Below are 12,510 nucleotides of genomic sequence, written 5' to 3'. Positions count from 1 at the left end.
CATTTGATATCCATGAGTACCCTATCAAGCTTCTCGTATGTCGGCACATGTCGGTTATTAGCCCAAGTGAACTGTCATCCCGACATACTGGCCTCCTGAAGATCCAAACTGTCTATCACAGCATTGAATAGGAAAGGCCAGTGTCAAAACGGTCATTATCTTTCTCTTCCTGATACCTAAGGATATTAAAGTCCCCTCCAATAAGCATTGGATGCGGCTTATCCTTAGCCAGATTTACCAATTCCCAAAGGAAAGCGGACTTATGCTCATCTTGGGCAGCCCCATAGACAGCGACAAGAGTCCATGTAAAATTATCAGCTCTGTTTCTTAGGGGAAATTTTATATGAAATTCACTGATCAAAAAAGCTAACAAGTCCATGACCCAAGAAGGATTCCTCCAGACCTTCCACGAGCTGGTAGACCATGCCATGTGTAGTCGAAACCACCTTATAGGTGATCGAGGACATGCGGGCAAAAGTCACACTTAACAACATCAGAAATTGCCACAAAATCCAAAGCATGTTCCCGTACACAATCACCAATGTGTTTATGTTTAGCCAAGTCTGAGAGACCTCTGCTATTCCAAAACATGCCTCTCATATGGAAACTCAGATTGGTGTGGAACTCTTCGTCTTCTTGGTCGGTTTTTGTTTCTTTTTAGAGGCGTGTGATTTAGATTTCCGCGAAGACGCTGTGAAGTCACATAACATGGACCCAAGTCTTGCGCCATCCAATACAACCTCATTAACCTCACCAACCAAGTGGGAGATTAGCGGACCATCATATTTGGCACCCGCTTCATCATTGTCCTCAGTTTCTGGGTCAGGAATGGTGGTATTACACTTCGGAGAAACCTTTAAACGATCGATCTCCATATGTTTAAGTACCCCAACCGACAGATTAATATCATTATCATTCTTTCCCATAGAGACCCCCACGTTATTTAAGCTGTTATAAATGCGAGTGTCCGGAAAAGAAAAAATGATTTAACGGAAGAGGTACCTGGCGTGGAGTCTAAATTCCTTGAGGCCTGGCAGTGCATTGCCTTCGCCAGTGCATGCTCATCTGTCGGAGAAGAACCATCCGCCAAGACTGGGTGGCGGTTACTACGTCGAAGGGGCGAAGCCAATCCTCTAGACATAGTACCCACCGGTGTCGCCGGGTGGGCCATCGATGAAGGCTGTGGAATCACCCTTGTCCCAGAGGTCGGTGAAGAAGAACGTGCTGCTGGTCCCACTGGAACAGTCGCAACGGGTGTCGTGGTAGAAGGACCCGAACGAGCCGCTGCTGGACCAAGAGGAACTATGGCGACCGGAGCGCGAGCTGAGGAAGCCGCCGCAGAGCCCGCCACTATGTGTGTCGCACTTGTACCAGAGCAGAAGCGGGAGCATGCAAAACATGTGATGCACCCGCGTCCATGGCTGACTGCCTGAGCGTCTCCTGCTCAAGGTCTGCCGACTGATGCACCTAAGACGGGCGGGACACCCGCTTGCGGCTTTATGGGTGTGCATGCACCCGCTGACGGCCCTGTAGCAGCGACCACGGCTGGCTGCATGCGAGCGGCCACATCATGCACGTCATGTGGCTGCATGATCGCTGCCTGCACATGCATGTGCTTAGCTCCCTGGCCTGAAGGAGCGTTGGATGATGCCAATGCTTGAGCTCAAGGATTATGCAGAAGGTTGACTTGTGGTGGCACTGTAGCATGTTCAAAGCCCAAATGAGTAGTCTGCATGGGGACAACAGTGGAGACGTCGTATTACCACCATTAATTTGGACTTTTTTTGCTCGCCCTATCTGGCATATCCTCATCCCGGTTAGCACCATCATCATGGTTTTCCCAAATCCAAGGAATAAAGTCACCATCCGGAACAAAATCATCCTCCTCCAACACAAACCGAAACGCATATCCATTAAGCTTGATATAGACATCAGAGGAGACCGAGCTTTCATCAGACCCATCATGTTTGACAAAAATATCCATGTTATGAACAGCCACCTGGATCCGCACAATACTGTGACAGCGCAAGCAAACCAAGTCAACATCCTGAGTGGCGTCAATAACTGATCCCACCACCCACAGACCAAGGAAATGGCGAAGAGCTGGCGGGACTCCGGTGATGTGCATCCAAACAGGCTGCAAGGGAAGTAGCTACGGAACCTCCTCGGTTTTCCATTCACTAAAAGTGATCTTCACGTCATGTGATTTAACATTATACTCAAACGCTGCCACACACTGCAAAATCTCCACTGAAGGGAAAGAAACCAAGAAAGCATTTGCTCCATGAGGCATAGCTTCCCACTTCCACGAAGTTTGGACCGCAGCGATCTTTGCAACCTCGGCCTCCACCACAGAAGAAGACAAGGAATCACCCGAAACCGTAACCAAAGCAGTCGGCAAAGTAGATGGGGCGAGATTTTCCTTGAAGAGTGAGTCCGGAAGCTGTACAAACATTGCATTAACTAAACCGCAACCACCGAGGGAGGCGGTTGGCCTTGGTTGCTTGAGAAAAGAGCAGCGGTGCAGAGGATGCGTGTAGTTGTTACAAATGTGACAGTAATGAACCACGGTGCAATCCTTAGACATATGATCATCTGACCTGCATTTAAAACACCAAAGACCAGTCTTTTTACCCTTGGGTACGCAGATGTCCAGTAGTGTCAATAGTGGTCGACGTCACCGCATTAGCGTGTATGGCTGATTGAGTTTGAGCATTGGGGGCGGCCGTCACTTACGCCGGCGGGAACGCTGGTGTAGAACGCGCAGCCGCGGGGGCCGCGCTGGCAGTAGCATCACGACGTCCCCCCTTGCGCTTGCTCTTGGGACGCCGGGCGGGAGGTGCATCCGGCGCCTGCTGGTTGTTAACACCAAAGATGACCGGTGCCGAGGCCGGCCCGCTGGACGGACGGAGCAGCGGCGGAGGTCGATGCCGGCAACGCTCCGAAGCGAATAGGTCCAGCAGCCACACCAAAGCCGGCCGAGAGTCCGGGGTTTGATGCAAAAGTTGGACCTGTTTGTCCCACCGGTGGAGCCCCCTTGGACGGGTTGCCACCCCGGCCGGTCATCGGTGGCGCAGAAGTACGTCGGCGTACGATGGCGGCGGCGGAACACGTGAAGTCGATCCGAGCAGATGCGAAACCGTGGTGCTAGGGAAACAGATCGCCTTGACGTAGCGTACGGCCCAGCCGCGAGGCCTGCATGAGCATGCGACGAGTCAGCGCAGTTTGAAACGCGGGATCGTCGCATGCCGTACAAGCCGCTGCCGTTTCTTCCTGCTGATTCGGAGACGCCAAAGATGATGCACCCGGCCGCAAGTGAAGCCCGTAGGAACGCGGCCAGCGCTACCGGCGGCGTGATCCTATTCCCGGGGCGTGGAAGCGGCCCCTTCCACGGCCTGATGCAGATCCCGGCGGCGGCGGCGTCCTCGGCACGGCCAGCATGCATCTCCTCCCTGCACGAAAACCAAGGATCATGAGCAGAATCGGAGTTTACGTACCTTGCTGCCCGATGCGGAGCGGAGCCCTTCTCCCAAACTCTGGACGCCGGCGTAGGGTACCCCACGTCGTTCCAGAACTCCTCAAGGAGCTCGGCGCCCGTCTTCTTCCTCCGATGCCGTACGAGCGACCAGGATATCCCTCCGAGGCGTCAACGCTTCCACGATCTTCATCACCGGCAAGGAGGGGACATCGTTCACCACCTCATTCGCCACACGTCCCGCATCCGAGGCCTCAACCGTCTCCTCTCCGCTCTCGGCCAAGGCTTCAAACCTCGATCCCGAGTGCGACGAGGACGCCGGCGATAGGACCCCAGCCCCCAGGGGCTAGGCTAGCGTCAGCCGTCGCCCATCTGTGAAGACGCGAGCGCCGATGCGCACAATGCATTCAAGAAGCACCATCTCCTTTCCCTTCTCGATCTTCTCGCCTGAGCCTAGATGACGCCCCTCCACGATCTTACCGTCGCCCTAGTTCTGTCCAAGAAAGTCTAAGTTAGAAATTAATGGCCAATATGCATCACAATCTCAAGAGCTTCTTCTGGTAACAAATTCTTTTTGCAACATATATAGCTGTATTTTTTTTCTAATGAAACAATCTAACTGAATCTGCAGCTGCATAAAGTTCTTCAGTACAACACAGTTGCAGTATTGTACATGTAACTGAGGCCAAATTAAATCACAAGACATGAGAGCACACTCCAACAAAAGAGGGAAAAGAAAACAGTCTCAACAACATGTAAACTAACAAGTGTTAAAATATGTACCGTATCAATCTCTATGCAGTTTCCTTGTATAGGCTGTGATTACTTTGAACTGTATTCCTTGCCATGTAATATAATCCCCCTGGTATATAATAGAGAGGCGTGGCCCAATCAAGGGTATCACACGCATATTACGCCGATCAGCATTTATTCACAAGAACTCCGGCGACGGCAAGTCAAGATTAGGAGGAAAATGTTAGTAGTAATCTTGATTAGTTAGTTGCATTCATGTAGTTGGTTAGTGGCCGGCCGTTGAGGAAAGCTAGCGCGCCGTAGATAGGGATGCATGCAGGTCGTTGGCTTGTTAGCTGGCATAGAGGCCACGGTAGGCAGGCTAGGTCGTTGGTGATCTGTTGGAGCGGCCGCGGTGTGCGCCTTGGTTGCATTGTGAGCACGCACGAGCATGCAGATCATGGACGCGGCTGTGTAGGAAGGGTGGGCAAGGCCCTGTGTGTGAGTGCGTCTGGGTTTTAAACCCATGTACTGCTGCCTAGTGTGTGGATTGAGCCAGAGAGAGATGTAGCCTTTCGGAGTGTATTGTGCTCGCCGTGGGGTGGTGTATGTGGCAGAGTTCGAACTCGCCGGAAATACAAGGAGCTGTTCATGTGGCCGGAGGCGTTTGTGCGCCGGGAAACCTTGTATCCTCTCTCTGTCTTGTTTCTTCTTTGTCTCCGGTGATCGCCGTGGTTCAGTGAGTAGGCTAGACACCAACATCCACTTCTCTTTGAGAAGCCTCCACGCATACGCAGGACCTCCTCTCCCATGCGCACAGAACTATTCCCTATATATATATGAATACTTGGAGTTTGTATCTAATACTAAAATATATCATAGATAATTTTCAGAAAGGTACATCTGTAATATGTCTTATCAAAGAACTGATAGACCATTCAGTTTTCTCTAATGCAATCAATTTTTCAACCATTACCAACGCACAGAACCTTTGATGATTCAACTCACATTAACCATGTAGTTATTCAGATCAGTGGAGTACCTTGTTGCTGACCATCAGATAAATTTGCAGGTATTCCTGATCGGCCACAGTGTCTGCATGTAGTGTAGAAATTATAGGCTGGATGAGTATTGTGTTGTATGTTGTTGTATTGATCTGATCCTCGTAGGGGTATATATAGAGTACATGAGGTGTAGAGACTTAGAGTGCACGGTAAGCAATACATTGTTTAAACCTATTCAATCTCTATCTGCTTATCTCTATCTTTAGGAATCCGATAACTGCCACACGTGTGGGCGTTAAGGAATCTGCCCACACGTTCTGTGTGGTGCCTAACAGGACTAGCCCACACATCTGTGTATGGGCAAAACAATTAGCGCCCACACGCCTGTTTTTTTCCTCCCGGTCCCTCTTACACGCGTGCGTGTGGGCGAAATAGATAACGCCCACACGTGCGGTACGTCAGGCCTCGTACCTCGTGGTCTCGCACGCCCCACGTGACACGCGCGCCCCGCAGTTGCCATGGGCCGGACCCTCGTCCATGTTCGTTTAAGTGCAGTTGCCATGTCGCTGAACTACGGTTGCCATGTCGGACAACTACAGTTGCCATGTTTGCTCAACTGCAGTTGCCATCTCAGGTCAAAGTTTCAGATTGTCATTTTTTGGACAACTACAGTTGTTGCCATGTGTGCTTTGGTCTACTGCAGTTGCCATGATTTCAAAACTTTAGGAGTTGCCACCTACTAACACTAGGCAGTTGCCATGTAGTGCTACAAAAAAAAGGCATGGCAAAAACATGTTCGGGTAAAAGAGAGAGTTGCCATGTGCTCACAAGCACGCTAGGGTAGTTGCCATTTAAAAAGAAAGAGTTGCCATCTGCTTACGTGCACGCTAGGGCAGTTTGCCATGTACCATGCAAAACATATGGCAACTGACATGTTCGAGTAAAAAAAGAGAGAGTTGCCATCTGCTTGCAATCATACCAGGGGTAGTTTCCATGTACACTGCAAAAACACATGGCAAATGGTAGCTTGGGTTTGGGAGAGGAGGCGGGTGTGTGGGCGAGATGGCAAACACCCACACACCAGCCCTTGTGCGTGACTGAAAACTGGTGTGTGGGCGGCTTGGACTTCCCATAGAAGCAAAGGATTCATCTAGGCTTTTCTTACAAGAAAATTACATCAATTCACGACCTAGAGTCCTAGTTCTGGTCCCACTTGGATTCAGCTCGAATCTGATCCAATCTTCTGTCTTGCTCCTTGCGCTGGCCGTGGAATCTGCATATGACTTCCGATGGAGACGGTTCAAATATCAATTTTGTACGCTTCGATGAGGCCAACAATCCGTATGTTGATCACTTTTCCAAATAAGGCCATCTTGAATACTCCACGGGGTCATCTTTAGTTTCGAGTCGGACTCGGTCATATAGCTGACTGGACCGTCCGACTCTTGTAGCGTCTCTGCAGGTCGTATACTACGTCGGATGATGATGACTCCAAAAGCAAAGTTGACCGTTTCGATGTTACGAATAATTTTCATGTTGAACACTTCTTCATCTGAGTCCATCTAGATAATTATTTGAGCCCATCTTCAGCTTCTGGTCGGATTGGCCTTGACAGTTTCCACCCCAGCAAGCTTTTTCCCGGCAAGCTTTTCAGCCCCGGCAAGGTCTTTGCCCGGCAAGCTTTTCCCCCAGCAAACTTTCCTCCCCGGCAAGGTCTTTGGCCGGCAAGCTTTTCACCCGGCAAGCTTTTTGCCCAGCAATCTTTCCAAAACGGTTAAAACTAGCTGCATCTTGTGGGTTTTTTTTGTGGTAGTAAATGACCTCGGATGAAAATGCTCCCAAAAGAACTTTTACTTGTTTCGACGAGATGAACAACTTTCATGTTGAACGTTTTTCGATTTGAGGCCATCTTGAAGAGCCAATCATTCACACATTGCATCAGACACCCATCAGACATGTGTCTGATGGGGCGCGTCATATTTTGCCTCTTGACAGGGCTGCACTCAGATAGCTCTATCTTTTGCATACGAATTTGGATTGAGACGATTTTTATATAAAAATCGATCGATTCGACGAGACGAAGACGATTCATGTTGGATAGTTTTCCATCTGAGATTGTCTTGGAAGCATAATCGACCAAAAAGCACTCAGGACACCTAAACATGACAATTCCAGTGTAGTTTTGGTCTTTGATAAGATGCCGAATGATTATGGCCCAATCATCAAAGTTGTCCCGCTCGGCAATGTGAAGTTTCTCATGTAAAATACCTTATCACTTGAGTCCATCTCTATTGCATTTTGCATTGTGCCAAAATCAGGTGTCAACACTCCCGCAGTCACAGCGGGAGTGGCTTGGACGCTAGTGACGACGCGGACGCTGCTGACCGGAGTTGTTGCCAATGTGTTGCTGTAGACGTAGTTGTGTGGTTGGTGTTGAGGTCACCGATCGTGATGTAGTCGTGGTCGACGGTGTGGTCATCATGGATGATAAAGCCGCACAAAGATGGAGGCGCAAAAAAATGCGCTATGACGGAGCTGCAAACGTGGACGATACACCTTGCGGGTGTCAGAGGGTGCCGTCGGCGATGAGTCCATCGGTTTTGCCAAGACCGGAGGAAACCCATCGAGCACACATCGGTTTTGTTAGAACCATGTGGCCGTGTGGGGTCGTCACTGTAGTGACGCCGTGTCGATGCAGTCGTGCCATCGTGGCTGACGCGGTCAATGCCGTCGTCGTGACGCGGTCATTGCCGTCGTCGAGGTCGCGTCTTGCAGAAAAGTCTGTCAGAGGACACTAGTTGTCCATCTTGTGGACGAGGCGGCGGCGGTATGTCGACGATGATGTTGGTGAAGACCATGTTGCTACCTTGGCGATAAAGTATCGGTCGCGCAGCAGCGTGTCGATGATGATGCGTCGCTTGGAGACGTCCCACTTGGCGACAGGTGTCCATGCCGTGTCATGTGCTGAAGAAGTCGATGAAGAATTGCACGCTTTTCACACCGGCCTGGCGTGTGGACGGTGCATGTCGTGGTGCCTCGACGGTGGACGGCGTGCCGGCGCGCAGGAGGTCGATGGAGTCAGCTTGGTGAAGATCGCGCGCAGCCCGTGCGCACGCGTCCCGAAATCGAAGACCCGCGGGCCCTCCTGTGTCCCGCGCTGGTCGGTCGCCGTGTCTATGCATGTGTTCTCGATGGCGTGGAACCGGAGAACCTGCTAGCTTCAGTTGTGAAATTGCATACATCATGGACGAGTTCCGTACGGCGGTTCCTCGTGCGCGTACACGGAGGTGGACGTACCGTGACCTGCTCCCCGCCTCCACGCGCATGGATGGCTTGGCTCGATCGCAGGCTTCACGTAGGACCGGTCCATAGCATATCCATGCATTACATGCATTCATCAGGCCGCTGCCCGCTGGATCTCCTGTTTGCCGGCTCGTTCGGAGAGGCCAGTCACGGACGCGCTACGTATTGGTCGGGAGGTCGGCGAGACGCCTATGCGGTGGCTCGTCCGGAGGCACCGCGCGAACCCTAGATTTGCCGGTGGCGCGGGGTGATGATGATGCAGGCACGTGGCCACGGAGCTGAAGACGCGCCGGAGTTGATGGCGTGCCGCGCGGCCGCCAAGGATATCGTGGTTCGACGAGTGTGCGGCGTCGCTTGGAGGAGATGGCGTGTGCTGGTGGAGTTCAGATCTTCAAGCCGGCCGCATGCAGCGGCGCGTCGTCGAGCCCACAGATGTCGACGAAGATGGCGTTGACGAGCCCACAGCGGCGCCAGTCGTCGAGCCCACAGATATCTTTAAACCCAATATGTATTCTAACATGTAGAACCCAACGGGAGCACTCTCTCTCAGTCAATACTTGGAACATGTTGTGGTTGTACTCACGGACGCTGTAAAACACAAGCAGCAAACAGCACGCGTGCACACCTAGAAACTGACATCAACGACTCGGTAGAACATGTGGCAACGCCCGCGCTCACCACTTCCTCGATGTGCTTGATGTGGCCCTCCTCACCACAAGACGGATGTGTCAGATGGCATCGGAGTGGTACACTGCGGCCACCGTAGCTAGAGATGGGAAGGTTGCCATCGCCGCCGTGGTGAGAGCGACGCGGCCATCAGTCGTTAACAACTAAATCAAGGTAAAATTGTCCTGGAAAAAGCAAATAAAAACAAATGAATCCAGTGCCTTGGCTACATGTAGAGAAATATCTATCCAAACTTAAATGTAGAAGTCCTATACAAGAGTAACTGAACTCATATTTGCTCCATACTGACATTTGCTTTGTCTATGCATTGCCGTCGACCACTTCGCTTGATGCAGCTGCACCTGCAGCCACAATGGAACTGCACAAAATAGGTAATCGACCAAAGCATCCGAACAAACACCAATGCGGCCCACACTCCACCATAGTTGCGAGCAAGTTCGAAGATTCCATCGGTGAGGAGCACCAAGACACGAACCGACGTCCGTGGCACCCTCCATTAATCTACTAGGCCAGGGTGACGGTGAGTGGAGGGCACCGAGCAAGGGAGCTTTGAGCGGCGGCACGCCAGATCTGAGATGCGCAGGGTGGCATGGCGGAGGCTCGCGGGTGGCTGGAGGTGGCGGCGCTCACGTTCCATGGGAGCGCGGCAGGCATGGTGGATGAGCACTTGGGGAACTGATGGCGACGGCAAACCTCGACACAGGTGAATTGGTTAGCGGGAAGAGGCAACAGTGGGTTCTTAGGCGGCGGCGGGCGTGGGGAGGCATCGGCGGCGTTCGGGGAGGTCGGGTCATCCAGATCTTTTTAATTGCGGGTCGTCCGGAATTTGGAAGAAGGATCGGGTTGTGCTGTTTTTTTTATTCCTGGACTTCAGCGTCTCCTTATTTAGATTCGAACACCTAAAAAAATCTAGGTTGGAGAGTAAGGATCGGGTCGGGCAGCTCTTTTTCCCCAGGATTTTTAGCACGAATCTCAGTCGTCAATTTTTATGGTTAACATAAAATTAATGGATATAAACGGGTGACCTATGGAGAACTATGAAAGCCTCCATCCTTTAATATTAGGTAAGGATATAGTAGTAACGAATTTTTTCCTCATGAGTGAATAAGGTGGCTATATCGTTCAATTTAGTAAGATGTGCCACAACAGTTTCAGATTCATAGGCATAAAAAGGATCAGATTCAACCAAAGTAATTATCTCAGGATCGACAGAGAAATCATAGTCCTTATCAGAAATACAGATAGGTGAAATAGCAAAATCAGGGTCATATTTCATTCTAGCATTCAAAGACTTTTCTTTCAGCTTAGCTAATAGTTTCTTAAGATCATATCTATCTTTGCAAGTAAAAATGTCTCGAGCAGTTTCTTCATCCATAACATAACCCTCAGGCACATCAGGCAATTCATATCTAGGGGGAGAATCTTCATCATCACTTTCATCAATATTATTTGTTTCAATAATTTTATTCTCTCTAACCCTAGCAAGTTGTTCATCAAGAAATTCACCTAATTAATGGCATAGTATTATCAAGCATAGAAGCAGTTTCATCATAAGCATAATGCATAGCAGAAGTGGCATCATCAATAACATGCGACATATCAGAATCAATAACAGGTGTACGTGTCACAAATTAACTCATAACAGAATGTGAATCAAGTGCAGAGCTAGATGGCAGTTCCTTACCTCCCCTCATAGTTGAGGGAAATATCTTGATTCTTTCATCTTTCAAATTCCTCATAGTAATAAACATATATAAATCCCAAGTGACTCAAAGAATAGAGCTATGCTCCCCGGCAACGGCGCCAGAAAATAGTCTTGATAACCCACAAGTATAGGGGATCACAACAGTTTTCGAGGGTAGAGTATTCAACCCAAATTTATTGATTCAACACAAGGGAGCCAAAGAATATTCTCAAGTATTAGCAGTTGAGTTGTCAATTCAACCACACCCGAAAGACTTAATATCTGCAGCAAAATATTTAGTAGCAAAGTAGTATGGAAGTAACCATAACGGTGGCGAAAGTAACAGTAGCAGTTTTTGTAGCAATCGTAAGAGTGGCAACAGAAAAGTAACTAAGCAAAGATCAATATGTGAAAAGCTCGTAGGCAATGGATCAATGATGGATAATTATGTCGGATGTGATTCGTCATGCAACAATTATAACATAGAGTGACACAGAACTAGCTCCAGTTCATCAATGTAATGTAGGCATGTATTCCGAATATAGTCATACGTCCTTATGGAAAAGAACTTGCATGACATCTTTTGTCCTACCCTCCCGTGGCAGCGGGGTCCTATTGGAAACTAAGGGATATTAAGGCCTCCTTTTAATAGAGTACCAGACCAAAGCATTAACACTTCATGAATCCATGAACTTCTCACTGCGGTCATCACTGGGAGTGGTCCCGATTATTGTCACTCCGGGGTTGCCGGATCATAACACATAGTAGGTGACTATTGACTTGCAAGATAGGATCAAGAACTCACATATATTCATGAAAACATAATAGGTTCAAATCTGAAATAATGGCACTCGGGCCCTAGTGACAAGCATTAAGCATAGCAAAGTCATAGCAACATCAATCTTAGAACATAATGGATACTAGGGATCAAACCCTAACAAAACTAACTCGATTACATGGTAAATCTCATCCAACCCATCACCGTCCAGCAAGCCTACGATGAGATTACTCACGCATGGCGGTGAGCATCATGAAATTGGCGATGGAGGATGGTTAATGATGACGATGGCGACAGATTCCCCTCTTCGGGGCCCTGAACGGACTCCAGATCAGCCCTCCCAAGGAAGATTAAGGCTTGGCGGCGGCTCCGTATCGTAAAACGCAATGAATACTTCTCTCTGATTTTTCTCTCCCTGAAAGTGAATATATGGAGTTGGGGTTGAGTCCGGTGGAGTCCTAGGGGGCCCCACGAGGCAGGGGGTGCGCTCCAGCGGGGGCATCCTGAACCCTCATGGACAAGGTGTGGGCCCCTGATGCTGATTCTTTCGCCAATATGTTTCATTAATTCGAAAACGTGTCTCCGTGGATTTTCAGGTCATTTCGAGAACTTTTATTTCTGCACAAAAATAACACCATGGCAATTCTGCTGAAAACAGTGTCAGTCCGGGTTAGTTCCATTCAAATCATGCAAGTTAGAGTCCAAAACAAGGGCAAAAGTGTTTGGAAAGTAGTTACGTTGGAGACGTATCAGGATTGAGTATTATGAATATGAATATGCTTTCGTGCTATTCTAGTACAAACTCTAGGATAGATCGAACGGAAACAATAGCTTTGTGTTATTTTAG

This window comes from Triticum urartu, chromosome 5, assembly GCF_003073215.2.
Source record: "Triticum urartu cultivar G1812 chromosome 5, Tu2.1, whole genome shotgun sequence".
NCBI lineage: Eukaryota > Viridiplantae > Streptophyta > Magnoliopsida > Poales > Poaceae > Triticum > Triticum urartu.
Note: the sequence above shows the minus strand (reverse complement) of the source record.